This window comes from Psammomys obesus, unplaced genomic scaffold (assembly GCF_907164565.1).
Source record: "Psammomys obesus unplaced genomic scaffold, mPsaObe1.curated_primary_1811, whole genome shotgun sequence".
Classification (NCBI taxonomy): domain Eukaryota; kingdom Metazoa; phylum Chordata; class Mammalia; order Rodentia; family Muridae; genus Psammomys; species Psammomys obesus.
This window is the reverse complement of record NW_026596433.1, coordinates 472,373-494,698: the sequence shown is the minus strand read 5'-3', so window position 1 is coordinate 494,698 and position 22,326 is coordinate 472,373. Positions and strand designations below refer to the sequence as shown.

Here is a 22,326-nt window from a genome sequence, read left to right as displayed (position 1 = left end):
GAAGGAAGGAAGGAAGGAAGGAAGGAAGGAAGGAAGGAAGGAAGGAAAGAAGAAAGGAAGGGAGAGAAAGATGATTATATTTTATTTGTATGAGTGTTGTCTATATGCCCATGGAGGTCAGAGGTGGTGTGAGATCCCTTGGAACTAGATTTATAGCCTCCTAAAGTGGGTGATGGGATGTGTACTCATGTAATCTAATAAAGTGTTCTCAACTGCTGAGCCATCTCTCCAGCTCCTTTCCTAAAGTTTTCATATCAGTTTTCATAAATATCTTTAGAATACAATGAGTCATTTTTAAAATTTTGTGACAAGAATTAATGCTGCATGAGTGACTCACTGCCTCATACAAAAACTGTGTATATTCTCCCCAGATATTTGTGAAACCAGCTCTTGCACCCATACATACATATATGGTATTAATCAGCTCCTTATGATTGTTCCATAATACCCAAGATAAACAACTGAACAGAAAGAGGACGACCTTTACAGTTTTCAGTTTATGATCACTGGGCCAGTTGGGGCCAATGGTGATACAGTACATCCAGGAAGAACCCTGAGGTAAAGGTCACCACTTGCTTCTTGACAACTCTGAAACAAAGACAGTAAAATGAACAGGCCAGGATCCCGACAGATATGCATTCCACAGGCAATCACCCATTGACCAGACTCTCCCCATTAGTCCTTATTCCTCAAGAATCCAGTCCATCCCAATTGTATCTTAACTGCAAACAAAGCCTGTTATATGATCTTTTTTGCACACTTCAGATGAACTCTGTGGCACCTGTGAAATATCTAAGCCTTTTATCCTGTTTCATTGCTACATTAGCCTTTAATACCCTATTGTAAGATAATGATCAATTCATTAAGAAGCTTTAACGGAATTTGTCTCCTATTCTCCTGCTGTGCTTTCAGAATTTTCTCAATTGTTTAGGCAATGCATTTCCCATATGAAATTGAGGAAACAGTCAAAAACAAATATCTTAAGATCTTGGGTAGAATTGCATTAACCCTGTAAATTAACTCATAAGTAGTTACCTGTATGTTTAAAAGAAGAGTTTTTGTTTTGTTCTTGTGTTTATGAGACATGTTGAATTGGTTCTTACTGCCATTCAACAAAAGAAACAAATTTTCTCTTCAGGAAGTCGGATTGTGATGTGTTGTGTCATGTTAGGTCATGTGTATTATGTTGTGTCATGTTGTGTTTCATATGCTGTGTTGTGTTTTCTGTGTTGTGTTGTTCATACATTCAAGTTCTGGTACTGCAAGTATGAGTTTGTGTATGTTCCATTTTTGTTGCTTTGATAAAATTCCTAAAAATCTTAACATAGAACACAAGCACTGCTGGAAGAAATATCAATTGTATAATTTTTAATGAAAATACTTTATTATATTTTATCTCCATAACTTTACTTAAAAGTTATGGCAGAAACTTAATGCTATAGCATTTTGATTTATAAAAGGAATCATCCCCTTAAAAAGTTTCTATTTTTTCATTGATTGTTTGAATTGTTTTATTTGTTTCTAATTTATTGATTTCACCCTGAGTTTGATTATTTCTTGTTTTTAAATTAAATTTTATTTTTTTCTTATCAGTTACATTTTATTAACTCTGTATCCCAGCCATGTCCCGCTCCCTCATTCCCTCTCAATCCCACCCTCCCTCCCTCATCTCCACCATGCCCCTTTCCAAGTCCACTGATAGGGGGGGACCTCCTCCCCATTCATCAGATCCTGTTTTATCAGGTATCTTCAGGACTGGCTGCAAAGCCCTCCTCTGTGGCCTAACAGGACTGCTCCGTAGTTTCTTATAACTAACTTCTTTTTATAAATTTGGAATCAAAGTGATACCAACCTCACGTTATGAACTGACAGCCACAGTTCTGTTTCTAGTTACTCAGATAATTTGTATATCTATGTGAATTTTTCTTAAGCAATAGGCAGAGGGTGTTGTAAATTTGTCTGGGCATGATAGTCAACCTAAGGACAGACATCTTCTCTGTATAGTAGTCTATATTTTCTCTGCTTCCAAAGCCTCCACAAATACAGAAAGGGAGAAGGAAGAATTATTACTGCTAGATTTTTTTCCTGGGATTTTTCAGAGGATCCTTTGATGAATTGCTAGATACAAACTCAAGACTTAAGTATTTATCCCTAGATACTGGAAAGGTTGTTAACTGAAAGGCTTTAATTGTCAGGCTTCTTGGCTGAAACGCTGCCTCATCCATATCTAAAGCACTTCCTATAGTTATTCAGCATACAAACAGTGGTCAGAGTATCGCTGACCTACCTCCACACAGGTTGGAACATTTTCAAATGCTTACTCTAGCATGAGCTCTTTGAGTTTCTTTGAGACCTTCTCTGAGCCCTTGTTTTTTCAGTATCTTCTTCAGTCTAACTGTGCTTCCTTTTTCTTCCCTTTTATAAATGATTTCCCTGATCAATATCTTCCATGTTAGCCATCATTGTACAGTCTTCCTTCAGACTACAACAGCAGATACTGATATGAGTACACAGAAAGGTAATGCTCTTTTAAGAATGGAGATTTCAAATTGGCTATGAAGGAAAAATAAGACTGAGGTCTAGGACACAATCCTGAGAGTTAACAGAATGACTGAGAAAGAGCAAGTTTCCTAAGCCAAGCTTACCAGCTGTGATAAGGTCTGTTCCACCTTGGGAAATAATGGGATGCTAGTACATAGAATGAAGAAATGAATGTGTCTTCCTATAAATCAGGAACCTACTGATTTCTTTATAGTCTGTGTCTGAAGGAGTCTACTCACCAATTTAAAGAATCATGTCCTTCACATATATCAGGATGGTACAGTGCTTCTTTCTTGATAGAAATTATTTATCAATAAACATCTGCCCTTATTGCCCTTTCTAGTAATTAAACTAACAGGTGATGTAAGTTCTTCCATAAATTGGACCAAGTCGGTTCTAAACAGAAAACAAGATACTGTATTCAAAAGAATCTGTAAAACCTGTCTTTAAAAAAATTCCTGTAGAAAAACTGAGAGTATTCAAAGATTTAATTCTATAAGCAAACCATGAACTGGTTTAAAGGAGATCAAGGTATATCACTGTCCCAAAAAACATGATGCAAAATCTTTAAGGAGACAAAATAAGATAATACAAATGACCTACTGGCCATTTATTACTATATATTATATGTAATACAAATAGTATAATGCACAATGTATAAGATATTTTATTTAGCATACAAAGTAAAAGGTTTCCTTGTAACACACATAACATTTTTACCCATGGAATGATTTGTCTGTCCTAACCCCCATGCAATTACCCCCTTCTTCGATTGTACACTTTTTCTTCAGTTTTCTCGCTTAATTTAATTTTTTATTCCATGTGGTCTTTTGCCTTTTCTTCACCCATTTCCTTAAAGAAAACTGGAAAACACTATATTGATACAGGTCCAGAAAGACAAATACATATGCTGAAAACAGTATGAGAATCCTAGCCTTTAAGCTTCTAGTATGTGTGTCTAGGTGAAAGTAAATTTAGAAAGAGCCAAAAAGACTAGAAATGATTATATGTTAGAACAGCATTGATACAACTTCATTTACACTTTTAAATAATATGTTAATTACATGAAAAGAATGTTCAAGAAAAGGAACTTTGAATAGCAAAGTGGTCAAGACAAATATTCTTAACATCCAGCCATCTACACTATTAAAATATTTATTTAAATATTATCATTCTTATGGTGTCTATGCAAAAAATAGTCAGCGTCCTCTGTCATCATTTATTTGCCATGAAAGAATAAGCACTGAGAATGAAAAGAGATATTCTTTAAAACCATTTAAATATACTTTAAATATCTCAAGGAATTTTCTGCTGAGGTATACTGTATATGGTCATATTTCAGTTAAACATGCAGAAGATTCTCATGAATCATTTTAAAAACCACTTCAAATGTGCACACTCATTTTACTTCTTCAATACAGTAGCACATCAAGGAACAAAAACCTCCTTGAAATAACAGCAGCGTCTAACACTTTCAGGGGTTGCTGCTTCTGAAGTCTCCATAAACACTAAAATGCACAGAACAGTAATAAGCAAGGACAATGTTGATTTTCTTTTTTATTATTTCAAAAGTAGCTTTCTATCCTTGTATCCTATCTCCCAAAGGGAGAGGTTCAGAATCCTTCAGTATCTGAATGGGGCTTAGATTCCTGTAAAATTGTACATATTACAATACAGAGAATGAAGGTGTATTTCAGAAAAACAACTGGTCAATGTACTGTGGTAAGAATGTGCCCCTGTGATAGCACAGTACACATCAAGTTTCCTCAGAGGAAGACTTAGTGTTTTCAACATTCCAATATGAAAGGACTACTGAAGGGCAGTGAACACTAATACTGAATTTGTGCTCTACTGTTTGTGTTCAGGACATCTAGAATGTCATGAAAGAAAGTGAAAACCAGACCTTGAGTAGTTTGTTAGGTCATCTCAAAAATAAAAACAGTCACACATACATCAAATTATGACCTTTCCTGCTATCATGAATCACACTCTTATGTCATACCTAAAATCATGTTAACAAGTATGCACACACACACACACACACACACACACACACACACACACACACACAGAAGCTCTCACTACTGAAACAACTTTCATTCATTTACAGAAAGTCAGGTTATTTTTCTTAACGTTTTCTTTCTACTTTGGTTTAGACCTGGAGTTGGTGACCTTCAGGCCCATTTAGAAATACACAGTATATATGTAATATTTGAAAATATGTGTACACCCCATTTGCCTTTCTAAATGAGGATTGGTCATCTTACCCAGGGTCCTCCTTCTTGCTTAGCTTCTTTAGGTGTACAGATTTTAGTACGTTTATCTTATATTATATGCCTAGTATCCACTTATAAGTGAGTATATGCCCTGTGTGTCTTTCTGCTTCTGGGATACCTCACTCAGGATGATCTTTTCTAGTTCCCACCATTTGCCTGCAAATTTCATGACTGCCTTGTTTTTAATTGCTGAATAGTATTCCATTGTGTAAGTGTACCACAATTTCTGCATCCATTCTTCAGATGAGGGAGAAACAGACAACAGGACAGGAGCCTACCTCAGAGCTGCTCTGAAAGACTCTACCCAGCAGTGTATCAAAGCAGGTGCTGGCCAAACTTTAGGCAGAGTGCAGGGAATCTTATGAAAGAAGAGGAAGATAGTAAGAACTGGAGGGGACAGGAGCTCCACAAGGAGAGCAACAGAACCAAAAAATGTGGCCCCAAGGGTCTTTTCTGAGACTGATACTCCTACCAAGGACCATGCATGGGGATAACCTAGAACCCCTGCACAGATGAAGCCCATGGCAGCTCAGTATCCAAGTGTGTTCACTAGTAAGGGTTCATGTCTCTGACATGAACTTAGTGGCCGGCTCTTTGAATCCCCCCCACACACACACAAGGGGAGCAGTCTTACAGACCACAGAGGAAGACAAAGCAGCCAGTCCTGATGAGACCTGATAGTCTAGGTCAGATGGACAGGGAGGAGGACCTCCTTTATCAGTGGACTTGGGGTGGGGCATGGGAGGAAAAGAGAGAGGGAGGGTGGGATTGTGAGCAGATGAGGATGGGGGCTACAGCTGGGATACAAAGTGAATAAATTACAATTAATAAAAAAATTTTTTTAAAGAACATATGTGTACATCAATACTTACGTCAACACTAAATAAAATATATAACCTACATTGATACTTACCAGCCCATGTTATGAACTTTTCATGTAAAAAACCATTGATACATTTAAAGGTAAAATTGCATAGCCAATGATAACACACTGATTAAATAGTTCAGCATAATTAAACACAGGCTTATGAGGAGTGGCTCAAGACATCTGGCCAACTATCAGTGCACAAATTAAAAAAAAATAATTTAAACTGAACCCAGTTTTCTGTACTGAAAAACAATTTGATACTGGCAAGGCAAATTTTCTAGGCTCAAAGGAAAGGGTCCATAATTATCAGAAATCTCTCCTAAAATACTGGAAAGGAATAAGAAACAAAAATAATATGACTTAAAATACCCAGAGGTATATTCCCTAAAGGGGAAGGCAGTTTTCTAAGTATGTTTGAAGTTTTGCTACACACAGAATACCTCAACATGAAATTGTATTTGCCAAACTCAAAACTCTTCCAGGTTCCCAAGGCTTAACACATAGGCATTTGTATTCTTTCTTTCACTACCCAGGCAGCAGTGAAAACAGCTTTCCAAAAACATGACGGGTATTTCTAGAGACTGACATTTCAAGTCAAATACAAGATATCAACAATTTGAGCTCTGAAGCTGAAGTGGCAATTTGGTAGGATTACTGATGATTGAATCCTGCTTCTTAATAAAAAACAAACAAACAAACAAACAAACAAACAAACAAACAAACACTAATAAGCCATATATCTCCCATTCCAACAGAGCTCATCTTCCCTCTTAGACCATAAACATGGCTCATTTGACTTGACTTTTTCCCCCCCTTTGGGAGAGACCCACTGCTTCCATGTTCATTATAACCCTTAAATGGAGCCCTCAAATGAAAAAATGAGAAAGAAAATGGTCTTCATTCCCAAGAGAATAAAGATTGAACATGAAACTGATAGCTTTTGCCTTAGTCACTTGTCTGTGACTGTTAATATTCTCACACTGGGTGGTATGACTTAGAAATTGGTACTGAGCTCAGAGGTAAAATTTGGAACTGACTGACCTAGAAGCAGTTTGTTTACAAGAATTTCAGTTCTTTGCATACACACTGGGGGGGTTACTCATGTAACTTCTCTTTGTGGGAAAAAATGCTCAAAACAGACTCATAAATTTATATCTATGCTTTTCATTTAGATGTGCTCCTGCAGAAATAAAAATTCTTGTCCCAGGAACAGAATCCCAAAACTAACAGAGCTTTGCCCTAAGAAAGTGTGTTCTGAGTTCTCTGTGAAACTGCTCCACCCCTTTACAGATAAGATAGCTAAAATCCAGAGATATAAGGAAACTTGTCTCAGAGAGAAAGAGGTGAAATTCAACACAGGAAGTTTACAGTCATGGAATAACTTTCAGATCATGTTCATGAGGGAACCACCCTCATTATAATCACCTAACAGACTTTCCAATATAAAATCTGTTTGTTACATTTAAAATGTATTTACTTTTCAGAGATACCTAAATGTCCTTGCCATTGGTTTACCCTTCTCAATGCCGATTTAGTGTGAATCATTAAATTTTGCCAAGTCTCCCTTGCCCCACCCCTCCTGTGTTTCATCTGTTCTAACACTCCTTTCAACATGACATAAGGACTCTCAGCTCCTCCTGGCTGAACTAAGCAGTACCTATCACGTTGGCCTCTAGAATCACTCCCTACCAGAGATATCTTTCAGGAACATGCTTGGTATTGCTGAGAAGAAGAAAAAAACAAAACAAATCAAACACACACTTCTGTCTTCACTGATCTACTTCTCAAAGCGTGAACCTTGGACAACATAGTTATCAGAAAAATTGTTGACCCCATAACCCAATACCAGTTTACTGGAATGTACTCTGGGAAGCTAGAGACATGCGTGCATTTATTTTTATTAATAAGTTGGGTTATTCCTGCAGGCATAACAGCAGAGAAATACTCCCTGCACTTGCGCACACACATCTACACATGGATGCATGCACGCATGCACACACACATGTACTCACACTCCTAGACGTCTGAGTCTTTCCTGTGCCTTACTCTTCTCAGCCTTCTCACTGCCCTATGACCTGAGCTTTGCTATAGATTCCTTTCATTTTTGGACCTAAGAAGTCCAAACCCACAGTTTTCATGGTGACTCAGGCACATATTGAAAGCTTGAGAGAGGGGGCCTTGCACACCAACTTCTGGGATGTGGGTACGGGAGAAGAGTGCAGTGCACATGTGCCTGCAGTCAGAAAGAGTACACAGCATTCTGAGGTGGCTCACGGCAGGAAGTCATTGCTAACTACAGTTGCACACATCTGCGTTGACCTGAACAACACTGCCTTTCTGCTCTGGGTAATTTTTTCTAATAACAATTGCCTCCACAGTCCCTGCCCACTGCTTTTGCAGTTCTCAGATACAACAAGATATGGGTCAATAAAACTAATAAGTGAGTTTATTAAGTATGTTATACAAAGAACTGGCAGAATTTGAAAGGCATAAAATGACCTGCTTAACACAGGGCTTGATGACAAAGGCCTGTGAAGTTCTTGAATTTGCACTTACTATAGGATTTGAACCTCTGTTCTAGGGTGTTGAAATAGCCACAAATCTAACTTCAGGCTCATTGTATTGATAAAATCTTCTACGAACAGTCTTGATAGGTGGAGTTCTTGTTAAAGTAAATATCTCATCAAAAGTCATACAACCATTTCTACAAAGAAATACAACTTGACCAATCATTCAGTTATAGACTTCAATTATTCTAATTTGCAAAACAAAGCTAAAGATAAAATATAACTTCAGAAATCGGAATAACTTGAGCATAACGAGATTTCTACATCAACATAATGAAGGAAATTAAATGCTCAGGTTATGCAATGATAATTGGAATAGACACATTTTTTTTTGATTATGCCTTTAGAGTCTCATTAAAATATACACTACAACCCCTGGAGGTAAAAATTACAACACATGAGGAGGATGAAAACATAAAATGACTCACAAGAGTCACAACTCATGAGCTTCAAGATGGGACCAGAGCTGAGACCTGTGGGATAATATTCAAGCCAGTGCTCTTGTCTTGATTGTGCCTGACCATGAACACACACGCATACACATACTCACACACACCTATACTCCCTCATGCATACACATACATGTTCTAGAGTTTCAACACCCTAGTTCATGTATATCACCGTATTGCTTTCTTAACAGCCTATTCATGATTAACCTCACAACTTGCTGGTTAAACAAAACTTGCTCTATGCAATAAACAACAAACTTAGTAGGATGCAACTATTCTTATACAAACAGCTGGGGAGACCAGTTACTTTCCCAAAATTTTGAAATTTAAAAAATAAAATAAATAAAATGATGAATCAAATTAGCCTCAGAAAAATGTGAGCCACTAAATCCCAGAACATAATTAAACCCAGTCTAATTCCAGAGCCCAAATATTTAGCTATGATTACTTTTCTAATATCTTTCTCTTAAAATGTTAATTCGTTTTAGTATACATACCAAGGCATACCTCGCCACTAAGTGGAAAATTATAATGTTCCCTGCAGGCTCTGAGCCTTGACCATTTGTCCCTCGGCTGGTGTGGCTGTTGAGGAAGTCTGTGTGGGACCTTCAGTATGTGTCCCCTAAGTAGAGGAAGTAAGTTATGAGGGCGGCAGGGCGTGGAAGATGGGGATTAACCAAGCCCTGAATCTTGTTCGTGTCTTCTTCAGTGGTGAATGCATTGGGACAAGTCAGTTTCTTCCTCTTGCGTGCTGCCATGACTTTCCCACCACCACGATGGACTGTTTCCCTCTTGAACTGGAAGCTAAAATAAACTGTCCAAGAAATCATTTTTTTTTCAGACTACCCCATCATAGCAACAAGAAAGTAGCTACAATATACTCTGCCATATTCAGATTGACATCTTGGCATAGAACATGATGCCCTAAAGAGACTCAGGAGGAGTTAATACAACTTTAGCAAAGATGTATTTTAAGCAGGATGTGCTCTTATATCTGCTGATGTTTTTAACAGTGTGCTGATAGACAGGCATGACCATTAGGTTCATTCTGAACCTAAGCAGAGTTACCATGAATCTGCGAACCAGTGAGGCGCTGCCATGGAGACACTCTCCTACCTGGGATGCACACACAGCCTTATCTACTGGACTTACACCATACTCCTCATGGTCCATGAATAAATAGACCTGAGAGCCTTTCAGATTTCCAGTGATCTCTGTGTTTCTGGATTGTTGTTGTTCATTTATTGTTCTTCCGACATCAGTGCCAATATTTTAACAATTGCAGAATAGATACTCAATTGTCCTTGGGCTATGAGGGAAGTATTTCCCCACCCACCCCGGTCAGAGAAAGAAAATATAAAACATGACAACATAAGGGAGTGAAAACACAAGCTCACAGAGAAAGCACGGTGTTTATGGCACACTCTTCATCTAGAATATGTCTTTATAATCTCACTAAATAATCTGAGCTCGACATTTTTTTCATTTGTGATGACCATGGATTCATGTTTCTGCTTCCAGCTCCCAAGTGCTGAGGTTCTCTTTCTGCCTCCTAAATCACGAGATAGAAGTTTTGTGACGCCATACCTTGCTTAGAACCATGGCTCTTACCTCCTTGATACTTAGGTTCATCAATCCCCTTCTTTTGTTGTTACACTTTGCTTAGGTAGGTTTTCCCCTCAATATTATTATTAAGTTCACTGTCCCTATTTCCCAAAATATCAAAATATCTTTAGAGGGAGTTAACTTGTTCAATATAAATGTATTATTCTTCTACTCTTCTCAATTGTACAAATATTCTGACTATTTCAGACGAATAGTTACATTGAATCTTATATAAATATTCTTACAATTCTCATCTTTCCATATCCATTGCCACTCCCCATTTTTACTGCAAATTTCTTGTGGCTCTTTGAAGATTTCTTATTCAAATACAAAATGAGTGAATATTGTAAAGAAACTAGTCATTACTTGTGAAATTGAATAATGATTTCAAATAAAAGATAAGAAAAATTCTATTTGAAAGTCAAAACAATTGTTTAAGTTAGGAATCCCAGGCACTGGAGTAATATTTGAGATAGATAAATTAGCCGAATACTAAGGGTTAATAGCAAAATTATCTTCAAGAAAAGTAAAAATTTGAGAAAATATCATCTCCATTTCAAGTGTTTTTCTCCAGGATTCCTTTTTCTCCACAGACCCTTATATTTTCCATTATAATTGATTTCAGTTATAAAAATCACTTCTCTTCAGTAACATTTTTCCTCCATAAAAGTTGCAAAAAGATAAAAATCAAGAGAAATTGTGTTCTACTATTAAAGTATCCAAATAGCACTCTTTGTCTAAACCAACCAACCAAACAAAAACCCCAATAGTTGTGTATAAAATTCTCAAAAGAAAACCATAAAAAATTGAATTAAAAAAAGAAACTATTATCTCTTTGTGTCTAAATTATTACAAGGAAGAAAAGGAGGGTCAGTCTGAAAGGTGTTTTAAGGAGGACTAAATACCACTGCAGTCAACATCTCTGCAAATGAGAAGCAACAACAAGCCAGCGGGATGCAGCAGCATGAGGTGGTGTATAAATAGATGCTCCATGGAGGGAGCACAGCCTGGAGAGGCAGGTAGAAGCTTGCTTCTGGTGCTGCATTGCTGGCAAAGCCTACCAGACTCCAGATGGAGAAGGAAAGCATGGGGAACCCAAGTGTGTGGGTCCATCTGGCAGGACCTCACGGCTCCTGAAAACTGCGTGATGGGTAAAAAAGCTGTTCTGAACAAATGACAATTAGAAAAAAAGGAATATGTTTACTCTCTAGATCTGCCCCCCCACCCCACACACACTTAATCTTCTGACAGTCAAAGCCACTCTGCAGTGTCCTGGCGAATGTCATTCTTTCTTTCTTCATGGTTCTAGGGCAACATGCAGTCATGCATTATTTTTCTTTGTAGTCACCAGTATTGATGCAAAGAAAAGCCTCTCTCTTTAAGGCTGACAAACATTCTGCTTTATTTTTTAATACATACACATTTAAAATCTTTACTATCTGGCCATTTTCATGGTCCTTCATTAAAAAAAAAAAAAAGCAAAAAAGAAATCTGGTAGCTTCAAGGTCATAAACTCCTTAACAATATTTGAAAACTCAGGCTTTAATGCCTTGCCTATTTCTCCTCCTATGTACATGAATTATTAAAAAAACTTACCAGTTAATGCAAAACTGAGTATTCACTCTCAAACAAGTTTTCAAACCTAGAACAGTTCCTTGAAATATTCCAACTAACTTCTTTAGATCTGAAAGAAACTTACAGTCGGCTATACTTGGTATATAAGACATTACAACTATACTAGGCCAAAACCACAGATGAAAAATAACCTATTAAAATATTACAGAAACTCAGTACAGTAATGTAGAACTTTTCTAATCTAGTGCCAGATCATTTCACATTTTTCTTGACCTGGAAAGAATTGTAGGGCTTTTGAGAATAGTTTAATGAGCAGGAAACTCTTCCTTTTAAATCACATGAAAACTATTTGTACCACAGGTTTTATGTGTAACTTCAGAAATAATCAGGCTTTATCCTTAACTGTTGAGAATGAACTACACACAAAATATGACAAATGAATTCTTCCATAACAAAAGTGTAACAATGAGAACACTACCCAAAGCTGGGCGTTTCATGTCTACCATTAACCTCTTATTTTATACAATTGATATATTTACATATGTTAATATATTTATTTTGGAATGAATTTAACAAATTTAGTTAGTAAAAATGTTTGAAAGGAAAGTTCCATGTGTATGGAATGTACAAGGACATTTTTCCCTAACAAGAACAATAGATGCAACTCTAACAACAGAAAGGTAACAGTCCCTTAGGTTACATGCAAACACAAGGCTTTCTTTCATTCTTCCTTTTTCCTTCTTTTCTTTCTTTCATTCTTTCTTTTCTTTTCCTTTTCTTCCCTCCCTCTTCCTTCCTTCCTTCCTTCTTTCCTTCCTTTCTCTTTCTTTCCTTCCTTCCTTCCTTTTTCCAGCTTTTAGGAATTTTATTTTCCTCCCACCTTTTTTTTTTCCTTTGCTCAGGTGTCTGCAGAGGAGCTCCAGACCATTCAGGGTGGCTCCAACCCACTCAGCTGCCTGCACTGTGGGAGCTGCTGACCAGTGGCTGGCTGAGCACTCCAGTCTTCAGTAGGGACTTCTGGATGGTCATAGAGGGCATCTGCTTACCCTCAGACCAATTTGTCACCTCTGGCTGAGCAACAGTGAATGCAGGAGGTGGTGTAGTCCACATTTGCCTTGGAATGCCTCCTTGGTCACGGCCTTCTCAGCAGCAGCCTGCTCCTCTTTCTCAATCTACTTCTGTGTCTCTGTAGAAGTAAAGACCAGGTGTAACATCCCGTGGGTGCTCACGGGAGATAGTGCCATGCAGGCAGAGTACTTCCAGGTCAGCATCCACATCAGACCCACTGAGTGAGTTCCCTTGTTGTTGCTTGGGATGGCAATGTCCACACAGCGCAGAGGAGAATCTGTGGTGCACAGAGCAATGGTGGGCAGGTTGACATAAGATGCCTCCGTGAGGGGCTGGTGGTCAGCCCTGGGATCAGTCACCACTAGAAGCTGTGGCTCCCCAAAAGCTGCCTGGATCTGATTAGTGAAGGTCCCAGATGTGAAGTGGCCAGCAATTGGAGTGGCTCCAGTGGCAGCTGCAAACTTAAGCACAGTTCGCTGGCCAGGGTTCCTGGAGGAGATGCTTCTGCCATCAGCAGGGTTCTCAATTGCAACAATAGCCTGAGCTGCAAGCAACAGCTTCTCCCCAGGTCCTATTCTGATTTATGATGTAGATTCCATCATTTCTTTTTGTAGACATATTGCTCCATCTCAAAGTCAAGGTTGGTGTCACCTAAGTGGATTCCTGCGGCAAGGAATTTGAGGATAGCCTCCTTCTTCATCTGCAGGACATCAAGGGCTCTAGACTTTGGGTAAGTTTCCCTTTAAGTTAGACTCAAGAAAGACGCCTTATGGACCCATCAAGGCTTTTTTATGTAACGAACTTTAGGATCACAAATTTTATGTTGTCTGTTGGGGGCAGAAAAGTTCTGAAATCAATTTCTTGAGGATACCAAGAGGCAATTTTATGTACAAAGTACAAAATAGCTTTGGGATACTCAGACACTAGGTTTTTGAGGGTTTTATTTTGTTGTTGTTTTAGATTTATTTTACGTGTATGAATGTTTTGCCTACATTTTTGTAATGTGTAGCACTGGCAAGCCTAATACTTACAGAAAAATAGGGCTTTTGACCACCTATATCTGGAATTTCTGGTGGTTGTAAGCCACCGTATGAGTGCTGTGAATTGAATCTGGGTCTCTAAAAGATCAGCAAGTACTGTTAACCAATGAGGCATTAACTGTCTAGTTTTATGTCAACTTGACACAAGCTGGAATCACAATTGAGAAAATGCCTCCATAGGATCAGTCTGGAGCCAAGCCTACAGGGTACTTCTTAATTAGTGATTGATGTTGGTGGACCAAGCCCATTTGGGGTGGTACCTCCCTGGGCAAGTAGTTCTGAGCTTACAGAGCAAGCAGCACCTCCTCATGGCTTCTGATCAGCTCCTGCCTCCAAGCTCCTATTCAGTCTGAGTTCCTGCCTTGTCTTTCGTCAGTGAACTGTGTGACCCAGGACATGTAAGCCAAGTACACCCTTTCTTCACCAAGTTGCTTTTGGTCATGGTGTTTTCACAACAGCATTAGTAAACCTAATTGAAAAAAGCCAACCCTTACTTGGCTTTTATTTCCTGTTTGTTTGTTTTTAAAGATCAACAAAATGTCAATAAAAAGAGAGAAAACAGATCATCAGCAGCAATCAGCTGGCCTAGCTGGATGTGGTAGCACACGCTTTTAATCCCAACACTCAGAGGCAGAGGCAGGTGGATCTCTAAGAGTTCTGGCCAGCCTGGAGCTGCTAATAAAGTCCAGGACAACCAGAGCTATACAGAGAAGAAAAGAAAAAAAAAAAAAAAAAAAAAAAAAAGGAATTAGTTGACCTGAAGAAACAGACCATTGTTTACAATACCATGCAAACTCTGGATTCCAGCAAGATGCCTCTTCTGGCCACCAATGTCATCTAAGATCTGCTTATGGAATTTAAAGTGTAACTCAGCATGAGGAGAGTCTTTGCTATTTATCACCAACTCCTAAAACTTCATGCACATTTGGTAAAGTCTGCCACAAACCTGTTGTTTCACTAGGGTGAGTCATGTAGTACAGTCTTTTTTTTTTTTTTCCTCTGGAGACTGAGCTTTCTTAAAATAGCCTCTGCCTAGTCTTACCTTGTAAGGTACAAGGAGTCACATTAGAAATATAAACTGGCATTAACTATACAGGAGCCAACCAAGACAAGCACAGACCGGGGTCAGGAATGTGTTCCCTTCCTGCCCCCACTCGGGTGCCTCTTCATCTACTACCTATGTCTCTTTCCCTTTATTTTGTTATTTCAATCCTGTAATTCCCAGTCCTCTCCCATCTTTCTTTCTTGAAATATGTTACCGGTAACTTTATTTCGTTAATAAGTGTAGGCTATTTAGATTATTATTTCTTCTTAGATGAGATTATAAAATAGTTTGTGAATGTTCAAGGATTTGGTCCGTTTATCAAAGCTTCCATATTTATTCCAGAACTTTTGTAGCATTCCCATTTCATGATTCTGAAATCAGAAATGACACCCTCAATTTTCATTTCTGGTGTCCATGTTGTGTGTGTGTGTGTGTGTGTGTGTGTGTGTGTGTGTGTGTCGCCTTAGTCTCTCTGTCTAGAATTTTATTGATTTTTATGCCCAATGAGCCAGCTTTTAGTTCCATTGATTTTTTTCTGTCTGCATCTTTTAAATTTAAACTACTTCTGTGCTGATCTTTATGATCTTTATTCCTTTTGGTAGCTTTAGATTTTTTTTTTTTCCACATCTGAAGGTAAATTCTCAAATTATTAACCTTAGAATATTCTCAGTAAGATCATGTGTTACAAATTATACCAAATTTACTTGAAAATGTTAAAATTTTTATATTTAGCATACTTTCTTTTTTCTTCCTTCTTTTTTAATTTATTCACTTTACATTTCAATTATAGGCCCTCTCTTGTGTCCTCTGGTTCCATGTTCCTCCTTCTTCCCCTGTCCCCTTCCCCTACTCCTCAGAAAGGGGAGCCCTCCTCCTCTACCAACTGACCCCAGCCCATCAAGTCTTATCAGGACTGTCTGCATCCTCTTCTTCTGTGACTTGGAAAGCCCACCCTAACAGAAGGAAGTAATCAAGGAGCATTCAGCAGAGTCCATGTCAGAGAGAGTCCCTGCTCCCCTTACTTGGGATCCCACATGGAGACTGAGCTTCCATGGGCTATACCTGAGCAGGGGGCCTAGATACTCTCCATGCTTGGGCCTTGGTTGGTGCATCAGTCTCTACCGGCACCTCCTTGGTCCAGATTTGTTGGCTCTATTGGTCTTCATACTTTCTTTCAGTTTAAATATAACTTAATTCTCTCTAACATTTCTTTTGTGACCAGCGAATTACTTATTGGTGAGTTATCTACAACACCTACTGTTTCCAAATATTTTATTATTTTCATTTTACCCTTCTGCTATTAATTCCTGCTTTAATTGTTTTATAATCAAAGAAAATGCTTCAAAATTTAATGAAATTGTGTTATGACTCCCAGTGTAGTCTATCCATATTCTGGGTATGGTTAAAAAGAATATCCTCTGTGTATTGTTAGGAAAATGTTCTAAACTGTGTGCTTTCTATTGTTGACTTATGACATGTAGTATACACTAAAAAAAGCCTGTATACATTTTTATGTTTTATAATGAGTTGACTTTTATCATAATAATGTCCTCTTTGTCTTTGGCAATGTCCTGTTGTCTGAAGTCTACTTTATCATAAATTACTATTACCACTCCAGCAAGAGGCATTCATAACACCAACAGAAATGAAACTCCTTGCCTCTATTATTGTTAAATTACTAAATATACAGAACAAAAACATACCATCAACAGTATTTCTTATTTATGAATCCTGTAGATTACAATATTGTGTGACTCTGTTAAGGTTAAATGAAGTTGTAAGAATGGGATAAGCTCTGATTGAATTAATGTCTTTAAAAGAAAGAAAGACTAAGTAAAATAGCAGACTGAAAACTATGTCAGGGAAGGTAGCAAATTACAGTTTGGTAATTAAGGGATCAGAAACATATATGATAAAACCCTGTCAGCTAATATAAAATATGTCCATGGATACTATAATGGCATGAATGTAATAGGGACAACTTGCTGATTTCTGACTAGATTTAAGGCCTGACCCATAGGAAGACACACATGTATGGTCCTAAAAATTTTTTCAAGAACCTGTGGTTGGGGAGCTCACAGGCTCCAGGGTGAGCCTACTACTACTATTCTATTAAATTGGCACAGTGCTCTGTGCATTTCTACAAGTGTATATTATTATAGCTCTCAAGCCTCATCATAGTAATTTTCTTTTGTGGCAGTGGCCTCTTAGCAAAGAGATACATTATTTAAATTAAGACATGCATGGTAGAAATGAAACACCTAAGTAAATGTACCAACAGCATTTAAACAAAGAAATGTAAAGTTTCTATAATAAGGTTAGAGATACTATAATATTTTAAAGAGCAGATAAGAAATAAATAAGCAGATATCTGAAGGTCAAATTAGGAGGCAGGATAATTATTATTACATGGAACATACGCTTTCTAAACAAGAGAATGACAAAACTTGATACATAAAAATGATATTAATAAAATATACTTTAGAACCTCTCCCCTTGTAATGTAGCTCAGAATCAACTGTTGAGGTCAACAAAAGAACATCTCAAAATACAAAATGAGCCTCCAAAGAAGTATTTAAATCTTTTTTTACGTAGATATATTAGAAGGCAGCTTATTCCCAGAAAGCTGAATCCATGAACACTGAAGCAAATATTTATTTGAAACAGCTAAACTATGAATGGACACGTACACAAAGGGTGAGTCCCCAAGAGAAATGGAAGCTAGCTGGCCTTAATAATGTGATGGGCAGAAGCCAACATAGGTGGACCCATTCAACAGCAATAAAACATTTCTAACTGACAATGTGCTATTACAAATAAAATATATGGAAAAGTTCAGAAATTAAAAGTTTGTTTGCAGTTTGTTTGCAGCCTTATTTATATGGCATATGCATTTTCCCATAGCTTTAAATAGTGGAGTGAGTAATAAATAATTTGCTTCACTTTTTCCAAAGAGTAAATGTGGCTTACAAAGACTAGAAGAAACAATTTCCAAGAAACCCCAGCCAGAATTCATATCCATAATCAACTTAATACTTCTGGACATGAGTATTTTAAAGATGGAATTTTTAAGGCAATAAGCAGTTTCATTTCAAAAAGCCTGTACAAGAATTTAATCTACTCTTAAGAAAAGCTACAATAGGAAAATAAAACAATGAAATCTGAACTGTCACCAAGAGAGAAGAATTGGTGAGCTTTTAAAATTTGGCACACTCAAACTCTATGGAGCTTTCTAGAATCATAAAGAAAACTAATGTTATGGTATATGCTATTAATGAGCATTTTCTTCCTTATCAAAGACATAACTCCTAAGAAACTTGACAAATATATTTTCATTATGGTAGCTTAAATTTCTTGTTTAGAACATTAGTTTTTAAAGTTGCTAAATAGATTATAGAAGAAAATAATGATTTTAAGCAATTGCATGAGCTAGCAAATCATTTTGTATATGCTGAGTATAGTCAATGAATAATGCAGCTAATCTTTGGAGTGCAATTCATTTTTATTTCAGGAACCCAGATAAATAATACAGGGAACTTGGATGTCCTAGCAACCTTTAATGATGAGACAATTATTTTTCTGTTATTTTTAACCTTTAAATGAAATAATCAGACAGTAAAAATACCTTCCCCAAATGAAATTACTGTAGAAGAAAATTAAGTAATGAGCTTTACATCTTGATTCCCTGATAAAACCTACACAGTAGAGGAGAAATCTAAGCTACTAAAGAAATGAAAACACAACTCATTCACTCAGTAAGCTGCTGACAGTGTAAATATGTTTATAACAAATTGTGCTCCAATAATAAAACTATATTGAACTCTACCTAGATTTATTATAGAAAACATACATATTCATTCAGTTTTCAAACTATTAAGTTTATAATTATATATATTTGCAATCACTGCCCTATTTAACATGGAAAGTTGCCCAGCTAGATTATGTTCTGTGACACAAAGATAGGCTGTAACTTGTGCCTCAGGGTAATCATGAAGATCAACAAATCAGGTATATAACTATTATAAAATAGAGTTCATAAAACAAAAATATATCAATAAGAACAGTTTAAGTGATGATAAGAGTTACTAGGAAAAGAGTTACTCGACAATAAGAATTACTAGGAAAAGGAGAGGGGCTAAAGGGAGGCCCTGCAGAAAAGTGCTAAGTGAAAATACAGACATGTGAAGTGGCTGGATTTCTTTCCATAGTTGCCAGTGCCAAGGTTATCAGGACCACGAGACTTGTGGGGAGATAACTGAAAAAAAAAAAAAAAAAAAAAAAAAAAAAAGGAAAGACACTGGCAGGCATTTCTAGTGGAGAAACAGAACTTAACTGCTCTTGAGAAAGTGACTATAGTCATCTGTAAAATGGATTAACAATATCTGCGATCTCAAAACCCCTAAATGATTCAATTACTCTAAGTTAAATGAAAATAGGCCAAGCTTTATATATATTCAGTTATGTGTGTTTTGTGCTCATTAGAAGAAGAAAGAAAGAAAGAAAGAAAGAAAGAAAGAAAGAAAGAAAGAAAGAAAGATGGAAGGAAAGACAGGATGTTGATCGTACATTGTGCTCTGTGCTCTGTCTAGGACCTAAACTAACACTGCAGAAATAAATGTAGGCAAACATATCATATTATCTAGAAAAACACAAGGAACTAAGTATTTAATTATTAATATAGGTGGGTGCTGGTTTAAAAATTGTATCTTTAATTACTTAAACTATATTTTAGCACATTTTTATATTAACATTTACCTACAAAAATCTTAATAATTTGTTAGGTGAAATTCGAGAGGGATAGGGAGGAAGTAGGAGGGAGGGTTGGACCAGTAGGAGATGAGAGAGAGGGCTTCAACCAGTATACAAAGTGAATAAATTAAAAAATATATATTATATGTAATAAATAAAATACTTTAGCAACAATAAATTACAAAATAAATCTTTTCCTTCATTCAGTAGCCTTAACTTGGGTTTTGTACTTGTGAATTGTAAGCCTTGCTGTAACTGTTTGTACTTTAGCTTCATAATTCATGTTACCTGATACCTTTGTGCTTCAAAACAATATTTACTCTTCATTTCAGCTCTCTTCTTTCCTAATTTCAAAATCTTGGTTTTTTAATATGACAATACCAATTTTTGCAGAAAAGCATCAGAAGCCCCTTCAAGAGTGTCTTTATCAATAACAATAGCGCCTGCTTCAGTTTATCAAAGTGCAAAATCTCACTGAATGAATGTCATGTGTTTAGAAGAAAGTAGACTACTAGTCATAAGAAACAAATTGATCACATTTTTCAAACTAAAGGACAAAGAGAACATTTATTTTCACTTTTATGTAACCTGGACATAATTACAAAGAGCTAAAGGTTTAATATATATATATATATATATATATATATATATATATATATATATGTATACATATACTGAATATGTACCTTCTCAGATGTAAATGTTATAAAGTGATCTTGAATCTCTCATAACGAAATCATGTCAAGTCTGAGTTAACATGTGCACAGAGTTAATAAAACAAGCATTCCTAAGAAACAGGATTGAGCAAACTATGACATTTTAGCTGAATAGCAGGATATACAACACCAGGAAGATGACCCCAAAATGGTGATAGCTGAAAGAACGTAAGCAAGCTTTCCCTTGCTCAATACTGTTCTTGGTCGGGAAACTAGATAACAAAGGTTGGCCATGTGCATTTTGCTCTTTAGTAAAATAGACAGCATAAGAGAACGAAAAGGTCACATGTCCACTCCTGTCTTTCCTAACCAAAACACAGGCAGGAACAACTCAGAGAGGAAGGGGAATCTCATGGTATTTTGCTTGGAACTATGTCTACTTTGCACATTTTAATGTTAGTGACCAACTTTATTTCTTGGAACAATGTAAGAAACCTACTTTTTTTATATCACAAACTCAGTCACCATAAAATTACCAATTTCAGCTGAGTTTATGCTTCCATGGCATAAGCTTGCATTTATATGTCTATGAATATTGTATTGTGTATATACAGAAATTATAATTCCTAATATTTTGACAAAAATAATGTAGAAAATACACTAGACACATTGATAAAAATATATAATTATACACAATTTTACATTACTAAAATTTCAAGTTGTTTAACTAGACAAAATAGTTCACCTGGATTCTTGCCAGGGAAAAGTAATCATTGAATAAAATCACCCACAATTTTGAAGAAAACCTAACTTATTGACCTAAGTGCCAATTAAGCACATATTCTGTAGCAAATGGTAATTCTAAAAGATACAGTTTGAACAGGACAGCTATAGTGTCATGAAAATAAATGAAAGCAAAGAGAAGCTGACTTTGGTGAGGAATATAGCTTTTCTTTTATGATCTGTGCTTCATGGACATGAAAACAACACATAAATGGGAGGGAAGGCTATCAAGAAGATGTATACATGAAGCTGCAGCTGGTCCAAGCCGCATGCTGCACTTGGTACAGCCATGGTTAGAAGGGCAGTAGAGAGAGACCAATAAACCCCTGACAGTACCATGGATGAATTCAGCAGGGGAAGAAGAAAAGAAACCACTATGGGCCTTAAAGAAAAAGAAACTCTAGCATACAGCTAAAGTGACGATAACAGCACTAGATCATATTTGATGACTGGAACAAAACTTTAGCACTTTCTTTGACAGTTAGGATTGTGATATTTGAAAGTAGGAAAAGTAAACACATCTAGGTGGAAGTAAAGTTCCATAATTCACTAAGTGCAGTGAAACATAGTTGGCTGTAACATGTCACAGACACATTGTTGCAGAGAACAAGCTATGAAACCTACACAAATCAACACAGTGAAACCTCAGAAATAAATAAATAAATAGATAGATAAATAAATAAATAAATAAATAAATAAATAAATAAATAAGATGAATTTCTAATTGTTTTGACTGGATTTAGACACATTAAATATAAAAATCACTCAATTCTTTTTAAATTTTTATTTATTATTTATTACAGTTTATTCATTTTGTATCCTGGTTGCAGCCCCCTTCCTCATCCCCTCCCAATCCCACTCACCCTCCCTGTTCTCCCCATATGCCCCTCCCTTAGTTCGCTAATGGGGGGGTCCTCCTCCCTTTTATCTTACCCTAGTCTATCAGGTCTCATCAGGACTGGCTTCATTGTCTTCCTCTGTGGCCTGGCAAGGCTGCACCACCCAGAGGGAGGTGATCTTAATGGTACTTAAAAATACTAATTTGGAGGCTGGAGAGATGGTTCAGCAGTTAAAGAAATAGTGTGGTTTCAAGCACCCATGTTG

The 22,326-nt window shown here is 36.8% G+C and overlaps 1 pseudogene; it reads right to left on the bottom strand.

Moving 5' to 3' along the window:
* Window positions 1–8,262: 8,262 nt before the first annotated feature.
* LOC129669595 (40S ribosomal protein SA-like) overlaps window positions 8,263–22,326 on the bottom strand; it is a 41,465-nt pseudogene continuing 27,401 nt past the window's right edge.